The 25,039-nt window shown below is 36.0% G+C and overlaps 1 protein-coding gene and 3 long non-coding RNA genes across 4 annotated transcripts in view; 1 reads left to right on the top strand and 3 right to left on the bottom strand.

The window, feature by feature from the left end:
• Window positions 1-3,568, bottom strand: part of LOC146729957 (uncharacterized) — a 57,865-nt gene extending 54,297 nt beyond the window's left edge. The window contains exon 1 of the long non-coding RNA XR_014927946.1: window positions 3,254-3,568. This is a non-coding gene — a long non-coding RNA (uncharacterized LOC146729957). The remainder of the gene's footprint in view (window positions 1-3,253) is intronic.
• Window positions 3,569-8,875: 5,307 nt separating this feature from the next.
• On the bottom strand, window positions 8,876-19,555 carry LOC146729959 (uncharacterized). Its single transcript, XR_014927830.1, has 3 exons — window positions 19,467-19,555; window positions 13,202-13,276; window positions 8,876-9,509 (listed from the first exon to the last, which is right to left on the bottom strand). It is a non-coding gene; the product is annotated as an uncharacterized LOC146729959 (long non-coding RNA).
• A 43-nt stretch (window positions 19,556-19,598) lies between these two features.
• The window catches only part of LOC102809954 (uncharacterized), a 28,290-nt gene continuing 22,849 nt past the window's right edge, over window positions 19,599-25,039 (top strand). The window contains exon 1 of the mRNA XM_085494624.1: window positions 19,599-19,689. The gene's annotated coding sequence lies outside the window, so the exon portion shown is untranslated. The remainder of the gene's footprint in view (window positions 19,690-25,039) is intronic.
• LOC146729960 (uncharacterized) lies at window positions 23,077-23,831 on the bottom strand. Its single transcript, XR_014927874.1, has 2 exons — window positions 23,753-23,831; window positions 23,077-23,259 (listed from the first exon to the last, which is right to left on the bottom strand). It is a non-coding gene; the product is annotated as an uncharacterized LOC146729960 (long non-coding RNA).

Genomic DNA, 25,039 nt, shown 5'->3' on the forward strand with positions numbered 1-25,039 from the left:
TGTTTTCAATTAATTTTAGCGTACCTTTGCAATTTATTTTAGCATTGTCAGTTATTTGCTTCATTGAATTAAACGGAGTTCGTCCGGTTGCAAACAAAGCTGTCTCGCACCACCGCGCAAAACTTGCGAATGATCGAAGTACAGGTACCCATTGGACAAAAGATACACAAAAGTTTGTATCTCCCCGACCCAGTGCAATATATCCGGTTAGAATCAAAGCTCACGTGTTTCTTATTTGAGGGACCAGATTCTGCCGTAAATTCGGGATGGGATTTAGAAAAAAATAAAATGGGACTTTTAAGGTGTATTTTGGCTTCATTTCAATCATTCCTAATGCCTAAAATAGAGTCTAAGTTTTACCGTAGTCATTGACGCCTATTCAAGAGTATTATGTTTATTGTGACTAGCGTGAATGGGTAAGTTTCGTTTCGACTATGAGCAGTTATCACTGTAAACAATGTTAAATTATTCTTCATATGCTCAGTTTATTTTTTGAGAACAATTATTTAAAAATCTCTCAGTCAATCAGAAACTCGGATTCATGCCTTCAGGGAAAGTCATGTTTGGACGCTCACATCGATTTGTTTTTCGTTCGGTGGGCTGATGCCTTCAGTGTAGCTTCTGAATCTTCTTTCTACCTCTCTTTCTTTTCACACCACGCATAATGTAATGATAAAAATTAAGAAAAAACGCTGAGGAAATATAAAGTTTCGTTTGCTAGCGAGCGAGAACTGATTTTAGAATAATTGCACATGCGCGTGAATTGAATGAACTATGACCCGTACAATCTCGATTTGCATATTGTCAATTGAAGGTCTTGTTATTTGGTTACTCATGCAAATTAGGCAATTGGACATAAACATTGCCACGTGTGAGTGTTTTTTTTATTTTTAACCAGAAAATAAACAGCAATTTTAACGGTGTTCCAATAAGAATTCATTGGTCAAATTTTCACAGAATGTTCTTTAGATAAAAATCTATATAAAAAACGAAAAAAACTATTTTTGATTGAAATTCACAAATAAAGTGCATCTCTACCTTAACCAGCAATAATAGTCTTACCATATTAACCCAACAAGATCAATAATTTTCACTGTTACAGTACTAAATTAACCTGACAAGACATGATATGATACTTCATCATTTCATCAATATGCCCCTAGTAATGTATCTGAAACATGTAACTTATTGAGCAAACATTGCCAATTTTATGAGGGGTGCTCGACTATGCTTCAACCCCTGAAATGTCATGATGTGGTGCTGACACACAGACATACTGTGAGGTTATATATTGTACGTAGATCTAGATGCTTCATGGGGCAGTATCAGCCACAAACTGAAGAGAGGCCAACAAGTATCAATCAGCTCTACAAATAAGTGATATCAGGGGATAACATTTTTATCACATGACAAGCTCCAAACCTCAAACAGTTATGCTAATACTGTAAAATACTTTATTTTCGCTTGGAATTAATTTCCGCTATTTTAGCTGAAGGAATTATTCAGTGAAAATAAAATCCAGTGAATATACCTTTTTTTTCTATATTTTACATTCAACTCATCAAAAATCAGTGAAAATAAATTTCATACAAAACACCCAAAATATCTATTCAGCAAAAATTAATTCCAGCTAAAATAAAGTATTTTACAGTAGGTGATTTTTCGTTCAACTGCGAGATTTTGCGTATTGTGTGAAGGGTGCAGACCCAATGTCCCACGGGATGTTTGATGCTCCTATGATGCTATGACCTTTGTATGTCTTGGTTTACGTTTGATTTCACAAATAATGTGGGATCTAACAGTGAGCGGGGAAAATGAGCATGACACCTACGTGCTTCAGTAAACATGTATTAGTCATTACAGCCACTGTTGGTTTTCAATGGTTTTCCATTTTTATTTTCCATCAGAGAATTGTGGGTAAAATATGGCATCACAGCATCTGTTGTAAAACAATTGAGAAAATGACTACATCTATAGTTTAGAAATATTATTAAGAATTTGAGAATATTTTCAGTGTGAAAGACACAACAAGCAATGATATTACCAAAAATATAAAATAAATTAAAAAGTTACGTTTGGTCGTTAAAATCAGAAATGATAGTTTGTTTGACCTCTTCTTGTGGTCAATAGGTTGAGCTACTCTCAGCTATAAATTGTATAAAATATACAAGATTTGAACATTTTGAAAAACAAATGAAAAAATTCAAAAATAAATATTTTGAGTTCTGTTGCTATGACAACCATTTTAAATGCATGGTTGACATGAGTATATTACCATTTTCTAAACTTTCTACTTTAAAAGTTATGGAAGAAAACATTTCCGTAATTTTTCACAACAAATGATACACATGTATGTCTTATTTTTCCCATGAGCCTTTGCATGAGAATCAAGATGAAGGATCACATATACACAAGTATATTGCTGAATATCAAGAGAATGAAAAGTTATATTGAGCTAGTCAATTTCAGTGACCCTGTCCTCGTTGGTATTAATAGACCCCAGATATATAACCAGATGCGTGATGTAGTGCATGTTTGAAATTTTAACTTGATTGGTCCAGGTATGTATGAACAAGTCAATGACAAGTGCCTGTCCATTCAGCCATCCAATTCATATAGTTTTACCACTCTTTGATTTACACCCAATGTTGTGGGAAACAGAGTGAAAATTTTGAGAACACCAGTGATTTTTTTTCTTCAAGATGATCGCCATCTTAAAATTTACGTCATAATCCTCAACATTCAACTAATTTTCATGAGATAATTGACAAGTTTGACCTGACAGTTTCACAGATTATTGCCTCATATTTAGTTGATAAATTATTATGCATGCTGTCAGCCCTTTTAGAGTTTTGTTTAATCTTAGTAGGTCCATGGCTGTTAAATTTGTTACTTGTATTTAGTTTATATTCTAAACAAATCATGAAATAAATATACATAATAATATGTGGTTGCCATTGGTTTAAAAATATTGACGATTGAGTTGAGAAAAAGCTACATGACTTTCTTAATTTGCTCTCCTTGCAATATCACACATATAACACAGTGAATAAGAATAAAGAGAATATAGGGTGGGTATGGTTAAATAAATGGGTTCACTCTCTGAATTTTGATCTTTGTGCATCAAACTTTTCTGTTTCACATGTCAGTGTTGCTTGATACAGAACACGTTCCTCTGCCTTTTTCAGGTGGCTTGGGCAACGGTCACAACAGTTCGTCAATTTTCAAATAAAAACATAACGTGATCACTTACCTGTTTATTTCTCAGAAAAGTACGCACATCGTGTTGCCCCATGCTGTCCAAACATTGCATCACCACAGAACCGTCGCCTGTTTCTGGCTCTTGAGTGTTTGCCACCTTTGAGTGTCAAGTCTCAGCAAGAACGTCACCGGGCAATTTTCATGTTATGACGCATGAGGGCGTTACATGCTATAACACTCTCTCGGCCTTACGACCCTCGCCTGAGATGCCCTCGGCATTTCGTTAAAACGCCTACAGCGTTTGAAAATAAGTGACTCTTTATTAGGCCCGAGAACTGTCGACAGTCTAGGTAGACACCACTGACTTCACTAAATAATATTTTAACATAATTTATGAAAACAAACAGTGAGGAGAATATTAGTTGCTTATTAAAATTTAACCAACGCCTTACTTCTATTTTTCAATATTAGTAAAATAAATTAAAAGAAACTAAACAGATTGACTCTATTCTGATCAGTGTGTATGGTTTTACCAGCACAGTTGGAGACATGGCTTATTTAGAATTTGTTATTCACCAATCACAAGACTGGTTAAGAAACAGAGTAGGAGGGTGGAAAAATAGTTGCTTTTGAGTTGTGAGAAAAAAAAACATTGACTCACTCAGTTCACTTACGCATCTTGCAATGTCACACAGGAAACTCACAGTGAAAGGTAATAAAGAGAATACAATAGGGAAGTGGTTGAATAAATTAGTTCGCTCACCGAATTTTGAATTTCGTGCGTCAAAATATTTCATTAGACTGCTTGCGCGTGGTGAACAGATTTTCCTCGTCCCTTTGCGTTGAGGGGGGGGGGGGATTTTTTACCACGCTAGCAGTTAGTCAATACATGTTTAAAGATCTCTCATCCCTCCCAGCTCCCCTCAACATATAAACAGCGCAATGTACGATGTGACATGTGATACGTGAGAACAGTTTAACGTGTTCAATCAAGTTACGGAGCCCATACATAACCACAGGCGCTCGGAACGTTTCTTGGATAATAAAAAATGACCTAAAGTGGGATCGGCATAGTTAGTCAGTCGCCGGTAAATTCGCCTACTACTCGTATAATAACACAAGGTAGGAAAGCGTTGACACCATGACATCGAAACTTTTAGAAAATAACACGATTTTCCAAATTATATTTCGATCCGCTTCACACAACTCAAGCATGATATCGGTAGAAACTATCGATCGACTTACATTTCCTTTATTCGAACTAAAACGGGTTAAATCCTGTGAAAATCGAAACACCAAAGCAATATGAATCAACCCGTCTACGTGGATATTTTGAAGCAGAGGCTCGTGCATGCGCAGCCTCACCCATGCGGAGTTCCAAACATTTACGCATGCTCGGACCTCTGCTTCAAAATATCCGCGTAGACGGGTTGATTCATATTGTTCTGGTGTTTCGATTTTCACAGGATTTAACCCGTTTTAGTTCGAATAAAGGAAATGTAAGTCGGTCGATAGTTTCTACCGATATCATGCTTGAGTTGTGTGAAGCGGATCGAAATATAATTTGGAAAATCGTGTTATTTTCGGGAAGTTTCGATGTCATGGTGTCAACGCTTTCCTACCTTGTGTTATTATATGAGTAGTAGGGGAATTTACCGGCGACTGACTAACTATGCCGATCCCACTTTAGGTCATTTTTTATTAGCCATGAAACGTTCCGGGCGCCTGTGGTATTTCTCAGGAAAGTACTCACATCGGGTTGCTCTGCGCTGTCCAACGTCGCACCGCCACAGCAGTGTCGCCTTTTTTCTGACTTTCGGAAGTTCACTAAGTTTTTATCCAATTCTAGTACTACTAAAAGTTGGGTCATATTGCTCTATTTTCTTCAGAAATCCAAAGTTCAATGTACAATACAACATCAACGTCACGGGTGAACGAGAGAAAGTGTTTGAGTTCGCTGCTTCTCTCCTCCAATGCAATATCGTCGAGAACATTTAAACATTCCATTCCAGTGCTATTTTCTACGGATAACGAATAATACGCCATAAATCATAAAACTATAAAGTTACAAATCTGCACGTGACCAAAACAGTAAATTGTACAAGATACGCATCTCCAAAAAAATGAGTTTTATCATAAATGTGTCGCAAGAGGGCGATATATCGCTCTACCAACGAAAGTGAATAATTCAAAACAATAGGATAGTGCAGCACAAAAGGTCAAAGTGCAAAAATAGCCTGGATTACATTTGCACTGGGGATATTGGTAGAGTGGATTATAAGCAAAAAAAAATCCAGGATCCATAGATGGTGTATAATCAATGCCTGATCAATTTATTTTCTGGGAAATTATTTGAAAAATTACCATTTATTTATTTCAAGCAAGACACATATGTTGTGACCAAAATAAACACATACATGTTTTGCCGTACGAAAATCAACATCTTACTGTAAAATACTTTATTTTCACTGGAATTAATTTTCGCTGAAAAGACTTTTTGGGTGTTTTCTGTGGAATTTATTATCACTGATTTTTGATTAGTTGAATGTAAAATATAGGAAAAAATGTATATTCGCTGGATTTTATTTTCACTGAATCATTTCTTCAGCGAAAATAGCGAAAATAAAGTATTCTGCAGTACTATTATGCATGTATCACACTGTAATAAGATGATTTTTGTATTTAATAATATTTTGACTAAAACCTTCCAAATTTAACCCAAATTTCTGAAGTTGTGCAAGAAGTAAGCACCCCCATCCAATTCAATCTTAATTTGTCAATGCACACCAGAATTGACATTCACATAACAATTTTGATATTCACGATATTGTCAACTTTAGGCGCGTGTTTTATTCAGTATATTTACTGCAATGTTAATAGAACAAATTATTTTTTACGATACAAGTTGTGCCAATGATAGACATATTTAAGTGATATTAAATATGAAACTAATTTCTCTAATATATTCTCTACAAAATAATCGATATTTCTAAATGATGCATACAATCTCAGGATCCACTGACGCTCACTGCCCAAAATACTTTTGTTCCACCAACGCTACTAGTAACAGCAGATAGCAGTGCAGTTGCTGATACTCCCTGGACACCGAGCACAAGTTTAAATTGTAGTGAAGCTGCTTCGACAGCGTGCAAGAAATGAAGGAATGCAACATTGCTGTTCACCGGAGAGTGGAGTGCTCCCTGCAGCATCGATCACGTGCAAAGTTTTATTTGTTTACTGTATATCCCCATGTCTTGCTGGTTCCAGTGACTAGTACCCGGTACTATTTTTTTATTAAAGTGGAGGAAACCTTATATATTGTGTTGTTTTGATTTATTGTATTCATTACCGATATATTTTCTTCCCTGCACTGCCTCAGTTGTAGTGATATATTTTCACTAAACCATCCACACCCCATAGCAGCAGACGAGCTGAAGGGAGAAGACTTATAAGATAAGCACGCTACCAGAGACGTTGATTGTTAGACCTGTATTGAAGATAAGCTCTCAGCTCCTGAATACAGAGGTCAATCGGAGCGTCTGCATTATGAATATCAAAGCAAATGGGATGAACATTTTAAAGTCGTCAAAAATAGAATTTTTTTAAATAAAAAAAGAGAAAAATATTTATAAGTTAAAAACTGAACAAATCTGACTGAGGACTACCCAAGGTGTCTGCATATAAATTGAGTGAACCATTTTCAGGAAGGAGTCAAAAATATACCAAAAATATTTAACAATGGGGTTGCATTGAATTTGTTCATGGGCAAATGACAAAGCGAAATCTTTTTTTCATGCAAATTAACCTCTTCACCACCAGACTTTCTTGCCCAAATATGGGCATGAACCCGAATTTTAGTGTCAACAGACAAAATTTGTGTAAATTTTCAGTTTTTACTAAAAAAAACATGATTTGGCTAATTTTGTCTTAATCTTCTGAAGGAAAATGCAGACTATAAACAGGACGCTTGTGAATAATTGTGAAATTAACAAGACTCTCAGCAAAAAATGTGGATTTATATCCGTAAACGCACATTTTCTTGTTGTGTTTCCAATGGTAAGAAATCTACTGAAACCAAGTAATGGTCCCTTTAAGTTCTTGGAATATGTCAATATTTAGTGAGGTGTTCGCTAGTGATGACACACCATTGGGGAAAAAAGCCTCTGCGATCACTGTATTACCGTAAACAGAAATGTCCACAATGATAATTTCACAGCTTTCACATCACAATATTCTATGCATCAAATTAAATTTGTCAGTGGAGTAAACATACTACAAACATCAACTAACATACAATACACAGCAGTTAGTTCAAGACTAGATTTTATTTACAAAAACAAAATTGCTGTCAAATGTTATTTACAAAACAATAAATTGATACAGTGTAATAATGAAATAGAGTTATTACTGTTTAAAGTCTACAATGCAATCAATACATTGGCATACATGTACAGTCAAATAATAATGTGTTGTTTATATATCAAACATTACTCGCATGCAAAATATATTACAATTGTGAATAGAAAACAAAAATAAACTTGTATCAAAATAAAGATGTTTTGGTGAAGTAAAAGAAACATTACTCCCATGCAAAATATATTACAATTGTGAATGAAAACAAAAATAAACTTGTATCAAAATAACCGGTCACTGGTAGCATAGTCATCGTCGCATCAGACTCATGATCGGTAGACCCAAGTTCAAATCCTACTTTAGGCTGAACATCAAAATAGTCGACCCCCAACCCTGGGTGAGTGTACCACAGACTCAATGGGAAGGCCAATTCCACTTGCCGAGATTCATTCACTAATAAATGCGACTTTGGGGGAACCTTGGTTAAGGTCCGCAGATGCTTGTGTTCGACTGAGCCTGGTTGACACCAGGATAGCGCATTAAATTGCCATTTGATAGGAAGATGGCTGCACAGCCCTGTCATGTAGTCCCAAACATTAATATGATTTCTGTGGCGAAAATGCACTATGTGTCAGCACTTGTAATTTGCACATACAAAAAAAAAGTCAAGAGAGACAACAGCGACATTCAATGTCTGTACCTGTCGCCTGGCACAAAAAAATATTCAAGGAAAAAAAAAAAAAAAAAATTGTATCAAAATAAAGATGTTCTGGTGAAGTTAAAGTAAGGATGCAAAAAATGTAGAAACACAAATACCAAATTCATGTTTTTCAGAGTATTTTTTTTTGTGAACTTGTATGACCTCCAGAAGACCAGGTCAATAAATTTGATTTCTGTAATATCCTGAAAATGTACTATGAGAGTTAAAGAGAAAGTCAAGGATAACAAAATAATAATTCCCGATGAAAGAGCACGGCAAATCAATTTATGTAGACCGGCATCTTGATTCTTCAGCAAAGGATTGTGGGTAAAGTACGACATCATAGATTCTGTTGTCAGAAATTGAGAAAATGATTTCATCTACTGATGAAATGTTGAATATCTAGAGAATGAAAAGTGATATAAAAAATGTAAATTGCATTCTCCTACATTTGTGGAGCTTTTTCTTGGGGGGTGGGGTCATTGTGTTGTTTGGCTTGACTTCCCTTTTAAAGACAGTTTTTGCTATGAGTAATAATGTACATCATAACTTGACTTTTTTTTTTATTTTTTACTACTTTCACTGATAAAACCAGGTACAATCAATAAAACATGAAAGATATTACTTAAGAGTTTTAGTTATTTCCAGTGATTGTACACTACGAAAAAATCAAGGCCTGTGATCGCCTTGACAGTGTGACGAGTTGCGTTTACACCTTGACAATGTGGCAAGTTCCATTTACTCCTTGACAATGTAACAAGTTATGTTTTGGTATATTTAAAAAAACAACTAATAGCATGAGGTCAAGATGTAAACTGAGAATTAACAGAAAATAAACAATTATCATGACTATATTAAAACATTGAAAGTTCATCATAAATACATGGAATCAAGGAAGGTGTCCATTCTTGTAAATTATCAGCAGAAAAGATACAAGAAATAAACAGTCTCTGTCTTGCTGTAATGAAAATATAGGTACAATGATGGGCTGTCAGTATTCTTTCTCAAATCCAAGTAGCATTCTAAGTGAATACAGTTAGTTGCTGATATGTGTTGATAGCCGTGATGAGGGATATGGATCTACCAAACAGATGATGTCATGCAAAACATGCTGCAAGACGACAGATAGTGTGGATCACTCTTTTAGAAAACTTCTTTTCTTGCTATCCAAGAACATTTGATGTGCACTGAATCCAGACAGAGACACCCCAATGAAGGTGAGGATGGTTGCGGAGATACCATTCTTGCTGGGAATCTGTAATCAATAAGAAATACAAGTCATTGTCAATGACACGTCCCCGTTCCGTTCATATTTGAGTGACATATACATTCAAAGCAGATCATGACCGAAATGCACCTGCATATGTACAACACATTGTGCTAAATCTGAACAAAATCCATCCATGCATGACTGAGATCCGGTTCTGGAATTGTGAAAATATGTGATTTTGATGCATTTTCGGCCTTAAAATGGCCATCATTCCGCTATTGTTAAGCAGATCATGAAACAAATGCACATATCTATTTGTGACATGATGTACCATGTGTGTGTGAAGTTTGAACTTGATCAATCCAGACATGTCTTGGATACGGATCCAGAACTGAATTCTTTAACAAAATGGCCGCCAGTCGGCCATTTCGAACTTGATCCAAAAAAAAAAAAGACGTGCATCAAGGTCCTATTATGTTTAATGTATGTACCAAATTTGAACAAAATCCATCCATGCATAACTGAGATACGGGTCCGGAATGGTGAAAATGTGCGATTTCAATGCATTTTCGGCCTTAAAGCGGCCCCCATTTTGCTATCGTTAATGAGATCATGAAACAAATGCACATACATATTTGTGACATGATGTACCTTGTGTGTGTGAAGTTTGAACTTGATCAATCCAGACATGTCTCGGATACCGATCCAGAACTGAATTCTTTAAAACAAAATGGCCGCCAGTCGGCTATTTCGAACTTGATCCGAAAAAAAAATGACGTGCATCAAGGTCCTATTATGTTTAATGTATGTACCAAATTTGAATGAAATCCGTCCATGCATAACTGAGATCCGGGTCCGGAATGGTGAAAATGTGCGATTTCAATGCATTTTCGGCCTTAAAGCGGCCGCCATTTGGCTATCATTAATGAGATCGTGAAACAAATGCACATACATATTTGTGACATGATGTACCTTGTGTGTGTGAAGTTTGAACTCGATCAATCCAAGCATGTCTCAGATACGGATCCAGAACTGAATTCTTTAAAACAAAATGGCCGCCAGTGGGCCATTTCGAACCTGATCCAAAAAAAAAAATGACGTGCATCAAGGTCCTATTATGTTTAATGTATGTACCAAATTTGAACAAAATCCGTCCATGCATAACTGAGATCCGGGTCCGGAATGGTGAAAATGTGCGATTTTGATGCATTTTCGGCCTTAAAATGGTCGCTATTCGGCTATCGTTAATGAGATCATGAAACAAATGCACATACATATTTGTGACATGATGTACCTTGTGTGTGTGAAGTTTGAACTTGATCAATCCAGACATGTCTCGGATACGGATCCAGAACTGAATTCTTTAAAACAAAATGGCCGCCAGTCGGCTATTTCGAACTTGATCCGAAAAAAAAAATGACGTGCATCAAGGTCCTATTATGTTTAATGTATGTACCAAATTTGAATGAAATCCGTCCATGCATAACTGAGATCCGGGTCCGGAATGGTGAAAATGTGCGATTTCAATGCATTTTCGGCCTTAAAGCGGCCGCCATTTGGCTATCGTTAATGAGATCATGAAACAAATGCACATACATATTTGTGACATGATGTACCTTGTGTGTGTGAAGTTTGAACTCGATCAATCCAAGCATGTCTCAGATACGGATCCAGAACTGAATTCTTTAAAACAAAATGGCCGCCAGTCGGCCATTTCGAACCCGATACAAAAAAAAAAATGACGTGCATCAAGGTCCTATTATGTTTAATGTATGTACCAAATTTGAACAAAATCCGTCCATGCATAACTGAGATCCGGGTCCGGAATGGTGAAAATGTGCGATTTTGATGCATTTTCGGCCTTAAAATGGCCGCTATTCGGTTATCGTTAATCGGATCATGAAAAAAATGCATGTGCATATGTCCCATATAAGGTGTGATGTATGAGTGAAGTTTGAACTTAATCGGTCCATGCATGTTCGAGATACAGGTGATCACGGACGCACGGACGGACGCACACAGGGCAAAACATAAGTCCCCGTTTTCGGACTGCGTCCGAACGGGGACTAATAAAGTGTGTAAGTAAATGGGAAATAAAAACAGCTGAGCAAATCAAAATTACAGGCACATATATCAACATATAAACATGAAACACGAGATTTGAACTCGGCATCTGTAATATGCAGATATGCTCACACAGTTACCGTACACCACAATGCACTGTTCCAAAAAGATGGTTTGAAATGGAGTGCAGTGAGTGGTTTGACTAGATGGACTTGCCACATTTGAATCTCTGACGTCACAAACAACATATAGAGTCTAATTTTAAACACAAACGAAATCTATTATAATCATGGTCAGAACGACCTACCAAATTACAAACTTTCCTTGGAACAAACAAATCTGTCCACGGGAAGTGAAGAAAGTGCAACCAATCTAACTTATTGCTGTGTAAAAAGTTGTTGTTGTGTTTGAGGTATACTGAGTGGTCAATGGTTTATTTTATTTTTCTTGATTTTTTTTTTACTTTATATTTCCCAATGAAAGTGCAGGGATCTCACAACACTGGTCAGCAGTGGTCAGCAGTGGTCAGCCCAACCAGTGGTCAAAATTAACAACGACTACAGAAACAATTCTGACCAGGACAATAATCCAATTGTAGATATAATTAGGCACCGACCAGCACGCATTTTGCAAGTTGTGGATTTCATGATTTCATGATGTGGTAGCAGCATATAAACAATACTAGTAAATTTTGTAAAATTACCACCTCACTGTTTGTAGGTCAACACTTTCTGACAGCACGCCCAATTTGCATTTCAAACTGCTTCATTTTTAAATTATAAAATAGAATTTTTATTTTTTTAATAACTGAAAAATAAAAACAAATAAAAAAATTTTACTTAAATAAGTATTTGCACATGTGGCTCATTAATATTCATGAGTCTCCAGTACTCTCATTGGGCTGGTGAAATCCCGGAGTGTGCTCTTAAAAATAAATATGGTAACAGGTTACCAGGGATTTTTAAACAAGGGAACATAGGCACAGCGCCCTCATGCCATGGCCATGCCCCCCCCCCTTACCCTTGTGACCTGTCTGATAGTAATTTGGGCCCCAAGGAAGCCATAGAATGCTTCATTTTAACTTAGAATTATCAAAAACTCCACACCCTGGTAGGGAGAACCCAAAATCCACACCCTGGTAGGGAGAACCCTATCTCCCCCACTTGGTGGCGCCGCTGAAATGCAGTGCTCTTCTTTCCATCTTTTCATAGAAAAAACCCTGGGTTACCAAAAACACAGAATTCATTTTAATAGGCTTACATAGAAAAATGTTATCTCTCAAAAAGTAACAGAAAATTACGAAAAACAATTTCATGAGAGTGCCAGGGTTTTTTCACCACATGGCTGCAGACAAAGTCATCATTTTAAACTCAACGTCAAAGTCATATATTTTATATCCACATAATTTCTCCATAATTTTCCCAAACCTTAGATCAAGACTTGTATGCAGACAATAGAAAATAAAGGGACAAGTCTTTGGTCCAAAAAAATCAAGAAAAAAAAAGAGGTAAAAATGTTGCATCACAACTTTATTGAAGTTATTTAATTTTCTAAATACTGTGTATAAAAGAATACATTTTTACCACCCACTTTCTGGATTGAGATTTCTGATCATAATCTTAGTGGAAACACTCAAGTGTGCAAGGGGGTTTGCTGTGGTTTTTATAATTTACCTGTAATCTCTTGTTCCATGGAGTTATCCAGCGTCCAAGTCTAGATAGAATCATTTTATCAGAGACAGAGATTACCTGAAAACAATGATAGAACATGGTAAGACAAACACGATTATTTTAAATAATCATTTTAGTTGTCATGCTATGACTTAACTCAGGGCAGTCTGTAGGTCATGTATTAAACCATGGATGTATGTCCATGTTTAAACTAAGAAAAGTGGAATAGAGTCAAGCCATATTAAAAAAATGCATTTCTTACACCCAAAAAAATGCCTGCCTTGATTTCATTCTCTCCTGAAAAAAAATTAATATTTAGGGTGGGGTACAGGTGATTTGTGGATATTTTTCTAATCCAATTATTTATAAATTGAGTTTACAAAATTTTGCTTAATATAAATTTTACAATGCCAACATTGGTGTTGATGTGTAGTTGCAGTTCTAAATGTAGCTCTCCTGGATTTGCTGTACTTTTGTTTGTTAATGTATACAGCAGGGATCTGCACACACCAGTTGGCACTGGTCTCTAGCATCAGACTCATCAAATTTCTGATCAAAAAAGTTGATGACTGACATTATTCGAGAAAGTGAACATAAATGCTCAGCGTTGTCTGCTTTGTTTACATAACGAGCTGACCAATTGTGTACGTTTTCAGTGGGTGTAAATATCAGCGAAAATGCAACCAATATTTCTCATTACACCATAAATATAGAAAATCACTCTAATATAAAACGTTCTATCAATGTCAGTAAAAATTATTCAACATTGACAAGGAGAAATGATCTCGAAAATCAACCACGAGTCAGTCACCTTGATCACGTTCACAACAACTGCCAAACGACCAGGCAACCGATGACGTCATTGGTTCGCGCGAAGGTCATGCACAAAGTAATGACGTATCCGTTATCGTACGGGCATCTTATTAGAGACATTAAGATGCGCATACAAGAACAGAACGAGAACGGATACGTCACTGATTTGTGCATGACCTCCGCGTGAACCAACGACGTCATCAGTTGCCTGGTCGTATGACAGTTGTTTTGAACGTGATCAAGGTGACTGACTCGTAGTTGATTTCCAAGAGCTTTTCTCGCTGTCAATTTTGACTAATTTTTACTGACATTGATAAAACGTTTTACATTTATATTAGAGTGATTTTGTATATTTATGATGAAATAAGAAATATTGGATGCATTTTAGCTGATACTGACACCCACTGAAAATGCACGACATTGATTTGCTGAAAGGATTGACCAAACAGGCCTGTGACCTCAGCAGAGTGAGTGGAAATAGCGAGAGCTCTGTCAAATGTATGGGAACTAACTACTAATTCAGATTATGGTACCCAATGAGAGACGGATTGACATGGTTCTGGTTTCAGTTACGTTCCCGTTGTGAATGCTTGTACTTTATCGTTTTCTGACACCCGACAACGTAACACAAACGAAATTAGAGCAACACGTTACATTCCCATTACATACGCAAATCCTAAACTCTCTATTACAGCCGTTCTGAGAATTATTCGAACAAGCAGTTAGCAATATATCTTGAAATTTTGCAAAACACTTGGGTCTTTTCCAATCTAGACTTGATGGCGCCGTTGTATTGGCACGCCCACAATTGGAATCATTCCATTATCTTGCAAGATGAGGGTAAAACGCTGTTTTCAAAACGACACGCGTTGGTGGATGGAAACTACTGCTTTATGGAAGAGCAAAGTTCAATGTCATTGGCACAGTAATGACGTTTTTAGAGGGGTGACTCGCTAGAAGTATTCGGCGTGACTCAAGACTTTTCATTTGGGCTTATACAACACTTACTTGTTACTATCAAGAAGGTTTAATGTCTTGTTTGTATTTGCACAATGTGAATGATGGGTTTATTGTCAAAATATATACAGGTGCTTGTATGCCTATTGAAACTATACAAAATTCGACCAATGCACAGTTAAGTTGTTTTATGTGTTAAAAGAACATTGTGATATTCTCATGGAATTGTTAAATCTTGGTATCATTCCCAACGGTCGCCAAACTGTACGTTTTGACGACTTGTATATACTTCTGGAACTTGTAATAATTTTCTGGAAACTGTACAGCAAATCACATATTTTCCTTATTAATTGTTCATAGTTTTTCTAAATTTCAGTTTTTATTGTTCATAATTATTTACAGTAATAACATATTTTTCCGATTGTGTGCATGACAGCTTTGCCCACACACAATAAGACAGGATGATATGTATCGATATGTGTGAGTATGTTTCATGGATCAATAGGCCACTCCTTTGCTTCAATTCCAACTACATCTCTGGAAATATCACATGCTGTTTATCATCTATATTTTGATATCCCACAATGTGTCGATTGCGTATCTGGAAACTACTGTTTCGTAAAATTTGACCAGCCTTGCTTCTACCAGTCATAAACTTTCCGAAAATATATAGTTTTGTGGACAAGGGAGGTCATCTTGGTTTCCTAATTAACTAATTAAAATACCTGTCAAGTAAACTGCATCTCTACCTTAAGTCAACTCCCATATTGTACTTCACAGTGAAGGTTGATGCAGATATATTGTAAATTACACAGAGGTAACATTAATAAAATACATTTCCCTTCACATTCCCCTGTATTACATAACAATCTTTGAGCTGAGGCGGTTATGGTTTTACAACCATCACCAGTTCTCTTGTAGATACTCAGGGTTCTCCCCAGGGCTTTTTAGCGCCGAGGTCCGCGGCGCTATACTTGTGAAGCTCGGCGCTTTACTTGAGACCTCGGCGCTAAGTGTTCCGACCTCGGCGCTTGATTTCATATTTGAAATGCCAATATCAGATGTGCAAAAGCTTTGTTCGCTACACTGGTCAGCCCCGACCGTCACTCAAAATTAGTGACCACAACGGAAACGCTTCCGACCAGGACTATTGTCCAATTGTTATTATAATTACATACTGACCGACACGCATCCTGCCAGTCGTGGATTATAATTTGTAAACAATAGACCTAGTCGCACGATACGTAGCGGCTAGTCAAATTTGTGAAATTAGCACCTCTTTGTTTGTAAGTAAATACTTTCTGCGATAGACACAGTCTTTAGATTGAAAGCTAAAATTCTTTTAAAATCAATTCCACCTCGATATAACATGGTCAAAGCGGAGTTTACGATCAGTTTACGCTACTCAAGAAAAAACAACGTGTTTATTGCGTGATTTGGTAAAAGACATTTGAACTGTTATCATCACGAATCATGTAAAAACTCTTCTTTCAAGACCTATTTTACCTTTTAAAAATTGCTAATCACCTCTTTCGAAAACCATCATGCAGTTTTCAATTGAAATCGATGCCAACACATCGTGCTACGACATCGCTTAACTTCCGCAATGTAAATTTTTATGATCACTACCATTCGGAAAACTTCGGATTCTACCGGCATTACCATGCGGCATTTTGATTGTTAATGACATTCTTGACCCATCGGGTCAAAGGACACATGCTAATGTTCACAAACATCATGGCGGGTCTGTGTTTTTTTACCGAAGCGATCGAGTGATCAAAAATAATCGCTCCCAATAAAAATAAGTCAGATTTTACTTTAATTTCATATAAAAACAAGTCATTGTCAATGACACGTCCCTGTTCCGTTCATATTTGAGTGACATATACATTCAAAGCAAATCATGACCGAAATGCACCTGCATATGTACAACACATTGTGCTAAATCTGAACAAAATCCATCCATGCAAGACTGAGATCCGGTTCTGGAATTGTGAAAATATGTGATTTTGATGCATTTTCGGCCTTAAAATGGCCATCATTCCGCTATTGTTAAGCAGATCATGAAACAAATGCACATATCTATTTGTGACATGATGTACCATGCGTGTGTGAAGTTTGAACTTGATCAATCCAGACATGTCTTGGATACGGATCCAGAACTGAATTCTTTAACAAAATGGCCGCCAGTCGGCCATTTCGAACTTGATCCGAAAAAAAGAAAGACGTGCATCAAGGTCCTATTATGTTTAATGTATGTACCAAATTTGAACAAAATCCATCCATGCATAACTGAGATACGGGTCCGGAATGGTGAAAATGTGCGATTTTGATGCATTTTCGGCCTTAAAATGGCCGCTATTCGGCTATCGTTAACGAGATCATGAAACAAATGCACATACATATTTGTGACATGATGTACCTTGTGTGTGTGAAGTTTGAACTTGATCAATCCAGACATGTCTCGGATACGGATCCAGAACTGAATTCTTTAAAACAAAATGGCCGCCAGTCGGCTATTTCGAACTTGATCCGAAAAAAAAAATGACGTGCATCAAGGTCCTATTATGTTTAATGTATGTACCAAATTTGAACAAAATCCGTCCATGCATAACTGAGATCCGGGTCCGGAATGGTGAAAATACAGGATTTTAATGCATTTTCGGCCTTAAAATGGCCGCTATTCGGCTATCGTTAATGAGATCATGAAACAAATGCACATACATATTTGTGACATGATGTACCTTGTGTGTGTGAAGTTTGAACTTGATCAATCCAGACATGTCTCGGATACGGATCCAGAACTGAATTCTTTAAAACAAAATGGCCGCCAGTCGGCTATTTCGAACTTGATCCGGAAAAAAAATGACGTGCATCAAGGTCCTATTATGTTTAATGTATGTACCAAATTTGAATGAAATCCGTCCATGCATAACTGAGATCCGGGTCCGGAATGGTGAAAATGTGCGATTTCAATGCATTTTCGGCCTTAAAGCGGCCGCCATTTGGCTATCGTTAATGAGATCATGAAACAAATGCACATACATATTTGTGACATGATGTACCTTGTGTGTGTGAAGTTTGAACTCGATCAATCCAAGCATGTCTCAGATACGGATCCAGAACTGAATTTTTTAAAACAAAATGGCCGCCAGTCGGCCATTTCGAACCCGATCCAAAAAAAAAAATGACGTGCATCAAGGTCCTATTATGTTTAATGTATGTACCAAATTTGAACAAAATCCGTCCATGCATAACTGAGATCCGGGTCAGGAATGGTGAAAATGTGCGATTTTGATGCATTTTCGGCCTTAAAATGGCCGCTTTTCGGCTATCGTTAATCGGATCATGAAAAAAATGCATGTGCATATGTCCCATATAATGTGTGATGTATGAGTGAAGTTTGAACTTAATCGGTCCATGCATGTTCAAGATACAGGTGATCACGGACGCACGGACGCACACAGGGCAAAACATAAGTCCCCGTTTTCGGACTGCGTCCGAACGGGGACTAAAAAAAGAAGTAACATTTAGTGAGGAATTATTGGTATAACCGGTGTATAACATCGCCAAGTAAGTTATGTCACGTCGTAACTTTGATGATCGTTTTGAAGTTTAATTTGTTTGCTCATTACTGTAAATGTAAACGTTTTAGAAGTTGATGGTACGAATAATAAATTACAACAATACGCCAATTAATTACGTTGTCGATTTTTTGAAGGTGAATGTTTTTGGAGTAAATAAAATCATGAAATTCGTGAACATATTTCTGGCTTAACGTTTCGAATGCGTTTTATTCAACGTTTTACAATAGACAATTAAATTGCAACACATATTTATTCAGTATCAGTATTTCGAGAATGTTTCAAACTCTTCTAAATTGTGAAACATAATGTGTTGATTCCATTAAAAAAAATATTTGCACTGTGACTGAGCTCATTAATATTCATAATTGTAAATGAGTTCTGTTAATTAATGAAGGAAATGTACGTAAATGATATGCAATTTATTATGCAAATTAGTTGCAGCGCTATGCATTTTTTCTGATACCCTGATACTGTCATAACTATCAATAATTATCCAAGAAACGTTCCGAGCGCCTGTGGGTCCAGTTACCCCAGTGTCTACCGATAACAACGGAAGTACAAACAAACAGTGAACACATTAGAATTGCAGTGTGACATTTGAGTTATCAGGAACACCAATTGGAGAGAGCTGGGGGGTAGTGATAGGATTAGAGTTAGGATTGGGGATGGGGAGACAAATTTAATTCACAACTAAACCGTGCACATGAAAACAACACAAAACTACGCCGTGTGTAAACCAGAATAAACTGGAAACCACACGCCGGTCGGCGAGCAAATAAAAACAACGGTCATACAAAACGAATTATTGTTAGACGATCAGGGTTTTTGACTACATCACTCAATTTTAACTCGAATTCCGAAGACTGAGAAAAGAAAATACAACAAAACAAGTAAAATTAAAGAAAACTCACCTAAAACTTTGACGTAGCTGGATTTATCATGAAGGCATTACTTTGACCCGCACCATTCGGTCACCGTATGAGGGCGCGCACATAATGACGTAATTAATTGTTCGTCCATATTCGGGCATACTCGGGTTGTTTCGTGAGTGTCAAAGTTCATAATGGTCATTATGCCTGGCAGGAAGTGAGATTTGAACCAAGTATTTCTTCCTACATGACGGAGATCACGACTGTAAGTAGGATTTTCTTCTAATTTCTATCCATTTTCAATTCACTTTATCGTCATATAACGGTGTAGTTTAAAACTATGGTTTAATTTGGATATCGAATGGTGTTTATTTTTTCGGCAGTCGGTTAGAACGCTGTGGTCTCTTTTACCGGTGTTTGAAATTCCAGTGTTTTGCACGGTTCTGGTTTTGTTGTTACAGCCTTCGCCGCACTTGACACTGGAAACTCACGCCCTTTCAATCACACAGTCAGCCTTTTAACCGTAGCTATTTTGTCGTTTTAATGACACATTTATTTAATTTTGAATAAGTTTTGTCACCGCGAAGTCATGAAGTGACACAAACATGGTCATCGAACGTTGAATTAGAACCAAGATGCGAGACCGGTATTCTGTCTTGTTTGACCCACGGCCGTTTGACCTTTGTCGTGAAATAACGGACAGTTTATCGATACATTGCTCAAATTATGTCAGATATTCAACTCGTATCTTTCCACTATTGAACGCCGTAACGACCAGTTCGGTCCCGTTTTAGTAACACGTTTTATAAACGAGAGGAAATCAACATCCTTGCAAAGAAAAAAATGGGAGTGTCTCGTTCATTTGAGACTGAGTTTTTTCCTTGCTGTTTTAATAACATCGACGAAAGCATCGATCTGTCATGTGCATTTCTTTGTCGATATAACATCACTGGAACGTGTTCGCACCGTATTTGATGCCATCATCGATGGCCGATTATGCGAAAATATTGAAAACTGGCAGTAACGTGTTTTGAGTACAAACGATGATGTCATCTTGTTCATGCGTGAATCATCGTGGGCTTCCCAGGTAAACGTCTGAGTGTGATAACTGTGAATTTTCACATGCATAGACATCTTTTACTACCTAAATATTAAAATATTAAATTTATTGATAAAGTTTTAACTAAATTTAGAAATCTCCTGTGAATGACAGGAACATCACTTTATGAATGGATACTATTAATGCTATGTATGACAGGTATTGTTGGTGCTACTCAAATCATGGCGTGTCTTGTTCATTGTAGTCTACTGGATACAGCTGATGCCTCGTATACACTCACAGATGGGTGTGAATTCCCTTTAAAAATTACGGTTGTTGGCATTTTTAATGGAAGTGATGTTCCCTGAGCTCTGTCATTTTTAGTACAATCTATTCTAATGTTAGTTCTATATAATCACTAGAAAACAACCAGTGTAAACTTTTCTGTTGATCAGAACGTGTTATCTTCTGTAAACAGTTTCATAAAAAAACAATAATCACACATACATCTATATGCTTTTAGATATTTTATAATTACATTTGAATTACCTATAATATACTTGATATTTATTGCCCCGCTTCCAATAATAAATGTACATTACATTTATAAATACATAAACTAAAAAGGGAATAATTCTATTTTTATTTATTTTTAAAAATTCTATTAAAATCTTAAATTTGACACCTATGTTTTTGGAAACAATTTGAGTGCTCAAACAAATAAACTAATTTAGGGTTAGGGCTTTATGTCTAATACATTTTGTGAAACCGGTTTACATAAATGGCTACTACTAAAATTACAAAAATTTTGCAAAAAGAAAATATAATCCAGTGACATTCATCTTCTTATGTATGCAAATAATCTTGAATCAAAGACCAGTGTGCCCTCTAAGATGATATGATGCGTCACTGATGTACAAAGATTTGCTAGGGCACTACACTACCAGTTGTGTTAATTCACTGGTGCATCATCCATCCAACAGAAAATTATACATTGACATATCGATCTTGAAAAACAGTATAATACAGATATGAAATTTATAATTTGGTAAAATTAAATTTGCATTTTATAAACCGAATAAGTGTAAATACGAAGAAAATCCGGGTCCGTAACACTTATGCCTTTTATGTTTTTTCTTGAAGACTAAATTATTAAAATACGACTTATTTTGATCATAGACGCACCTCTGCTTGTTTACGCATGTGCTTCTTCTAGAGAGAAAATATGATATTGATATTCAGGTTGTGTGTTGTCTTGTATATCTCACAGAATAATCTGGTCTTTAATACTAAGATATAAATGACAATCCTTGGGGGTGTAGCTACATCACATGTTGCTAAGAGGCGCACCACTTTACCGTGTATTTCTGTGGGTTCTGCGCAAGATGCTACATTGAACACCAGTCAAAAGCCGATGAAAATAGCTAAATTCGAGAAAACAACACAAACTCAACCTTGAAGTAATGCTGAACAACCAAATTTATATACTACACACTCGGAACACATGTATTTACAATGTACATACATATAATAGACATTGTATCAACTATTATGGTGCTCATCAATTTCCTTTCTAAGAACAAACCTTGGATCGCTGATTAAATATGTGTCCTCGTTAAAATCATTTACTAAATCTGGTTTGATTTGTGATGTGTTTTGTTGCTCGGTATAACTTTATTGTAAACATGTCTGTACACGTCATAAAGTCAGTTGTTAAATTGTCAGTTATAAAGTTGTATAGAAAACATTGTCATGTGTTATTTCAGCCAATAATACAAGTTGTTAGTTTTCATTTCAGTTGTAGCATTATTCGTGTTCACCAAACCATATTATTACAATAATTATAAAGAAAATAAGACATTTAAATTAAATAACCTCTTAATTATATTTAAAAGAAATTTCAGCCAGGTGATTAAGAAAAAAAAAATTATGAAATGATAAGAGAATTGTAATAATTCAATCAAATTAGAATGCATGGCTTGCAGGAACATGGAAGTTTAACCTTTTCACCATCAGTTCCTTCTTTTCATCGCAAATTTACAAAATAATCCTGTTTATAATCTGCACTTTTCTTCGAAAGATTGGCACACAAATAAAACAAAATTGAATAAAAACTGAAATTGACTCCAAAATTAGGGTTCATTTCCAGAAGGATAAAATAATATAAACAAATTTAGACCAAGTGTTGGTGAAGAGGTTAAAGACACATTCACCTATATGAGTTGGTCACTTGTGATTGGTTTACCACGCTATCCCAATTTTCTGGGAATTTTCTTGCATTTCAATACCTTTAATGCCAATCTGATTAAAATCTGATGTAGTGTACGGGCTTTAATTATTTTGGCTATAAACTTATTTTAATTTTATTTTTTATTACTTTTGTTATTAATGCCTTTTTATTTTATTTTACTTTGATTTTGATTTTTTTTAATTCCGCCCTACATACATCTGATCCGACGCCTACGTAAGTCCCGTTCAAATCTCGCGTAAGTAACAGCCAATCACAGGCCCCCTTTTATACAGGCTGTCGGTTGCTTACTTTTCAGTGTAGCGATACTCTACGGGCAATCTTTCTGTACATTATATTTTGCCCACTTGAATAAACCATTAATAGAAAATTGCTAGTATATTTTTATTTACAAAAGAAATTCCACAGCATTTTACAATGTTTGTCATTACATTGAATATTTTGTTCACTTCCAACAAATGTGTACACTTCCTGATACATCTTCGCCAGCCAAGGTTCGTTTATTCAGTCATCGCTTCAATTTTACATCAAACACTGAGCATAATTATCTAAAATGGAAGCAAAAAAATAAGTAAATCGTAATGATTAGAACACTGTAAACAGCTATAGTAAACAATGCAAATTTTAAATTGTATAACGGTCACCGGCCCACGGCATCGACGCAGAAAATTGGAGCAAAAAAATATTTCCTGATCAATTGCGATGTGTTCCAAATAAAAAATATTTTATTCCAGTCCAAATCAGCTCAATTACTTTAATAAAGAGTTATTGTATAATGTACAAAATGTTGATACATTTTGATGATTATTTACAGCTACGGCTTCAATACCGTAGACGATTTTGGCCCGATCGTCAACAAAACATCACCCGTCTCCAGGGCAAGCGACTGGAAAAAGACACCGGTGTTCGGTCGAACCGGTGGAAACAAAATCGTCACTCCCAGAATAACTACGCAAAATAACGATCTAAACTAGAACCATTCGAGCCACAATATAAACATAAAAAAATGACTTTCGTTGCATTTGACAATGATAAACTTACCGAAAAGCCGTGTTCTTCTCGGTCGCTAACGTCGGTATAATCCGCCATTTTATTTGAGTGTGTTTGCCACCTGACTGCCCAGTGACGTCATCATGTGCGCTATAGAAGAAGGTCTGTGATTCGTTGACTAAAATCGTCGACAGTGGGTCTCGTTGAAATCTCATTACATAGGCATCGGCTCAGATGTATGTAGGGCGGAATTTAAAAAAAATCACAAAATCAAAATCAAAGTAAAATAATAAAATAAAAAGACATTAATAACAAAAGTAATAAAACATAAAATTAAAATAACTTTATAGCTAAAATAATTAAAGCCCGTACACTACATCAGATTTTAATCAGATTGCTTTAATGCATACTGCCATGTCAGTCTATGTGAACTCTGCACTAAATAAAACGTGTACCATACACTTGCTATATACCAATTTTATGAGAATTTTCTTGCATTTCAATACCTTTAATGCATACATTTTTGTACTACCATGTCAGTCTCGGTGAACTCTGCACTAAATACTAAATATTCCCCATACTTATAATAAACATCCCAGTCAACTGTGACAAAAAGATTGTCTCGAGTCCTTGCCTCGGGTTACTGAATTCTTGGCAGTAACTTACCAATTCTTGAAGTGTTATAGCCCTTTATATAACCTCATTTGATTTGCATGGCTTTAAACACTGACCCACAACAGTACTGTACTGAAAAGTACATTATTTTCACTGAATTTATTTTCACCAAATTGATGACTCAGTGAATACTTGTTTTTTTCTAAATTTTTCATTCAACTCAAAATATTAATGAAAAATAAATGTATCTTCATATAACAGCAAAAATGTCGTTTCAGCAAAAAATTAATTCCAGCTAAAATAAAGTATTTTACAGTATGCAAAATAGGTCATTGATGTACAATTTTATTTTACAATGAAAACTGACCAAAATTAAATTAACATTCGGGAATTAAAAATCAGAAATGGAAAAAAATGTGCCATTTAGCTGAAAGTTGTTTTTGCACAATTTAGATATGTGGTAGTTTTAAGCTTAAAACGCGGTGGTCGTCGCGCAGCGCGAGTTCGAATTTCATGTATATAAACAATGTACTTTACACGCTTGTATACGTCGCTATGAGTCCCATATCGAACAGGACGCGACATGATGACTGCCCTCCTTAAAAGCTATGTGTTAAGTTACCCTCAGACCCTACTATATATTTTTGTGCTATTATTATAAATCAACTGATGAATGAATGAATTAATGAAACCAGATCCAAGTCGTTATTTCACAGTGTGAAC

This window comes from Saccoglossus kowalevskii, chromosome 20 (assembly GCF_978046115.1).
Source record: "Saccoglossus kowalevskii chromosome 20, keSacKowa6.1, whole genome shotgun sequence".
In the NCBI taxonomy this organism is placed as follows: Eukaryota; Metazoa; Hemichordata; class Enteropneusta; family Harrimaniidae; genus Saccoglossus; species Saccoglossus kowalevskii.